Consider the following 4707-nt stretch of genomic DNA (forward strand, 5'->3'; position numbering starts at 1 on the left):
GACAGAGTCCTGCTTGCTCTGTCCTGCCCGGGTCATTAGAACTTGATTTACTAACAACACTCTTCCTCTCCAAGGGTGTTGCCCAATATTAAATATCTGTTTTTAAAACAGCTTCACTTAAAAATAGAAACATTTTAAGTGCTCTTTAAAAGAGCACACTTGGGAATTGATCAATAATGGAACCACCTGTGGAATGAAACATTAAAATGACCTGTGTGTGTATTTGAATATTTCCTTCACGGAATGTAGAGAAAAAAATATAGGACTTCAGCTTTAAGAATACCTGATACTATACATTAAAATCATTTAAAATCTAGTTATGTTGCTAACATCAGTGGAAATATATTTATTTATTTAATATAAAATATATTTTATTATATATAATGTACATAGGTTGTTCAAAAAAGAGTTGCTTTTGTCTTTCTGACGTATTATTCTTTGGGCACATTTCTCAATAAAAGTTGTTCTTGTTTGTGGCCTCTGAAATCCTTCCTTATCCTGCTCTACTCATTTTCCTGAGTAAGAGTTTTTAAAAATCAACAATGATATCCTAAACATCAACTCAAACAGCTTTTCCTTCTATCTCCTTGACTTGACACAGAGTTTAATATTGAAAAAATAATTACCAAAATTAATATGATATATATGAAGTAATCTGCAAATTTTACTGCCTAGTTACTGGACATAAATATTAAGCAAACATTATAAACAGCTTTAATTGACCGTGTTACCTCCCAGCCTTTTTGCTTTATTTTATGAAAGGCTGAATTTCATCTCATTTAATATTTTCTATATGCTAAGAACCATGCTAAACACTTTTTACTTACTATTTCACTTAATCCTCACAAACATTCAAAGATTAATATCATTATTGTACTAATAATGAGAGGGAAGCTCAGAATGATGAGTAATTTATCCAAGATTATATGGCTAATGGAAAACAAAAAGCTGAACCCACCTTTGTTAGACAAGAAAGTTGCTGCTCCTGACTCTCAGAATCCACACATAGTACCCATTTTGATAGTTGTTCCTGGCACCACATATTTTAATACTCATTAAACACACATCTATTTATCCAACCAGTTAGTTTGGCAGTCAATAAACATTTAAGTCTTAAATGAGATCTTGGGAGGGATGACACAACTCTTCATTTCTCACTGAAACATTCATGGTCTAATGAAGAATATAGGTCAATAAGTAAATTTATAGTCCAGTGATAGAGTTCTTACGATGAAGAGTGTATCATATGCTAGGAGAGAAAGGAATGGCCAAATCTGCCTCAGGAAGTGAGGAAAGTTGCCAGGAAATTGCTTTGATTTCAATAAAGATTTGAAGGACAGGGAGAAGAAATGGAGCGGTCCAAGGCAACTGGGCCCCAGCAACTGTGGTCACAAAGCCTTCAGATCCTCCTGTCTCTTCAAAATCTCTGAAGTTTGTGCACTTACCTAGAATAACCCTAATTCATCCTTATTAAGAAAAACATCATATCTTGGAGAGAAGGATAAACAGATTCTCCAGAAACTTCCTCTATTGATCCTCTATTCCCCTTCCCCTCTGAAACTCAATTCCAACAATTAATTCTCTGTGTGGTCTTGACCTACAAACAGTAGCGGCACCTGGGAAATGCAAATCCCTAGACTCCACTCCAGATTTACAGACATCTGTTTTAAATGAGCCCTTTGAGTGATTGTGTTGCAGCTGGAGTTTGAAAGCTACCCTGTACCCTCCTCCCTGTGCCTCAGAACAGACTAGCCAGTTCCCCTGATGAGCTCCTGAGTGTGGTGCATCTATTTCCTACTCTCTCATCCTATCAGCATCAAACCTGATATTTGACACACTGTGGGAGCTCAAGACATATTTGTAGAAAGAAGGAATGAATAATAAATATTATTTTAAAGTGAATTAATTATTTTGAAATGAATTTGTTAAATAAAAAAATTTAAAAATTTAAACAATTTTTAAAACTCCATGAAGATATAGAAAGGTGCACATCCCAATAACCCCAGGAGAGCTAATGCCATTCCATTGAATTTTTTTTTTTTTTTATCAGAATGGGGAGAGAGTGAATATGAGCAGTCATGGGAAGAAAAAAGAATGAACATTTTTTTTTTTTTTTTTTAGTGCTGACTATGTGTTAGGGGCTTTTCAAAACTTTTCAGTATTGTCACAATGACCCAGGAAGAAGGCATTGTTATCCCAGGCTCAGAAAAGAAATGCTCCTAGAGTCACCCAGCTGGTGACTGGTGTTACAGGCCCTCCCTCTCTGGTGCCTGTCAGCTCTTCACACCACATACCTCCAAGGAGCACCACTAGGAAGGGGCAGATGGAAACAGAGAGCCCTGGAGGGAAAGAAAAACTCCATTAACTTCACAGTTTTTCCTGTCATTTTCCCATCAACTCTACACATTGGTTCATTAATTTTAATTGGTGGGACACTGTGCCAAGTGGTCCCGGTGACCTGCAGGTTATTCCTTCTGAGGCATTTTATGCCGCTGTCAGTCTCAGCTTTGGAACCTCTTTTCCTCCTCTCCATTCTCCATGACCCCACCCCATCTGTGTTTTGCTGACCCTCAATCCATCTTTTCTTCTTTCCCTCCTGCATCCCTCTCCCTTGTCCTCCCTTTCCTTCCTCTTTCCCTTTCTCTCCTTGTCTCCCTCTCTCTACCCACCTGCACTCCCTTCCCAGGTGGTATCCACTGAGCGCTCCTCTGTACAGCTCACGTATACACCCTTTGCCTTCCTGAAGCCTATAAACTGGTAAGGGAGAGTTTGCCACAGGCAAGCAGATAAACTAGTTATATGTCAAGTCCTGTGAAATAAAGAAACAGGGCTGTATTAGGAATAATGGAGGCGGCCACATTTAAGCTGAGACCCGTGATACCCATGGATGTGGGAGGGGGCTTGTGGGAGGCCAGAGTTGAATGAGCCCGTGGGAGAGTGCAAGGGCCAAGATAGAGGTGAGCAAGGGTGGTTCATAATGAGGGCAGGTAAGGAATCTGACTTTGGAGGCATCCAAGTAGGGAATGGCCCAGTCTGACTTGTACTTGGAGGAAGTATGGAGTGGACAGTGATCTTTCAATTTCTTTCTGGAGAAAAGATTGGAGACAAAGTGGTGAAACCCGTATGCTTGTCTCTATCTTCCAGCATCTTCCTGAGAGAATGGCCTCCTCATTAGGGCTGACAGTCTTTCTTGTACTCAAAAGGCAGTCACCAGGCATAGTGGCGTGGGCCTACAGTCTCAGTGCTTGGAAGGCTGAGGTAGGAGGATCCCTTGAGCTCATGAATTTGAGACCTGTATAGGCAGCATAGTGAGATCACTTCTCAAAAAAAAAACAAAACAAAGGGTGAGAGTTAACCTGGCAGCCATGTTTCAGAGAGAGGGTCTTGGGCACTGGCAATCAACAGAGTCAACAGACAGCAGTAACGAGAAGGCTTACAAAGCTTGACTAGGTGCCTGCATTCTGAATATTCACATATATGTTTTAGTGGTCAAAAATCTTACAGGGCGTCTGCTATTCTCTTTATTTCACAGGTTAATGAACTTGCTCAAAGTCACACAGCTGCTAGGAATGAAGGGGAAAAAAATAAAGAAACTATTTCCAAATAAACATGATCAGCCTTTGACTTCGTTTTCTCTCTATACTATACTTCTTGGTGGAAAGTTAAAACTGTACAAAACTATGTGAAGCAGAAAATCAAAACTTCCCGTAACTGTGGTCCTAAGATGTGACTGGACTTTTCACTGGGTTCCCTCTCAGCAATGCTTGGACACTTCATACCAACAATGCTGAAAAGCTGCGAGGTACCCAAGTCCGAGGAAGGGGCTCGTCCTCTCTGAAGCTATTTAGGAACAAAGGGGGATGGAGCCATTTACCATCTCTGCGACAGGAAGTGGACGCCAAACTGTTCTGGCTACAAAGGGAGCCACACCCTTCGGGGGTGAACGCTTTGTTGAGCCCACGTCACTGCTTAGAAGGACAGCCAAAATCAGCAGGAAGAGGACAAGGGCAGGTCACCTTCACTCTCCAACAACCCAGGAAGAGAAGAGACGCTTGGCTGCTCATTCCTCCCAACTTCCCTGGTTCCTTGAGAGATGTCATTTGGGTTTCCTGTGTCCCCAAAACCATGGCTTCAGCCATAAAACGAATCACCACAAAATGTTATTCTGGTGTCAGAATTTGTGATTCTGAATTAAAGCTAGAGGTGTTCAGATTTCCAAACCCTACGGCCCTAAAGGCGGTTTTCCAAGCATGGCTAGGCCACCCTAACTGTTGAAGAGGAAAACTCATTAACCTCCTGGGTGAACTATCTTGTCTTTTTTTAGGACCGGAAATCAAATGGGAAGGGTTCCCTCCTGTTCCAAGTGAGTTCCAGAGGAATTACTCACACTCCTTAACCTATGAGTCACACAGGAGACTAGGACAGTGTTTCCAAAACAGGCCGACAATAAGACAAACAAAGCAATTGATATGTGACAGTTTGAGTGGCTGGGCTGCAATTGGCCACGGCCAGGAGTGGGTCTAGCAAAGTGGGACAGTAAACCTGGGTGGATGGGGCTTCCCGGCAGAGTCCACGGATATACCCCGAGCTCGGAACATTCCCCGAAAGTAAATGTCCAGTGGAGATTAGTTCTGAGAGCCTCTGATCAATTTCTTTGACTCAGAAGCTGGAATTCTATCATCCTTCCCTCCATCTCCAGTGACCGGA

At 41.6% G+C, this 4707-nt stretch overlaps 1 long non-coding RNA gene across 1 annotated transcript; it reads right to left on the reverse strand.

Moving 5' to 3' along the window:
• Positions 1–326: 326 nt before the first annotated feature.
• LOC144377090 (uncharacterized) lies at positions 327–4346 on the reverse strand. The gene is made up of 3 exons (XR_013437747.1): positions 3875–4346; positions 2670–2809; positions 327–2339 (listed from the first exon to the last, which is right to left on the reverse strand). It is a non-coding gene; the product is annotated as an uncharacterized LOC144377090 (long non-coding RNA).
• Positions 4347–4707: the final 361 nt, after the last annotated feature.

Source organism: Ictidomys tridecemlineatus, chromosome 4 (genome assembly GCF_052094955.1).
Source record: "Ictidomys tridecemlineatus isolate mIctTri1 chromosome 4, mIctTri1.hap1, whole genome shotgun sequence".
Taxonomy (NCBI): Eukaryota; Metazoa; Chordata; class Mammalia; order Rodentia; family Sciuridae; genus Ictidomys; species Ictidomys tridecemlineatus.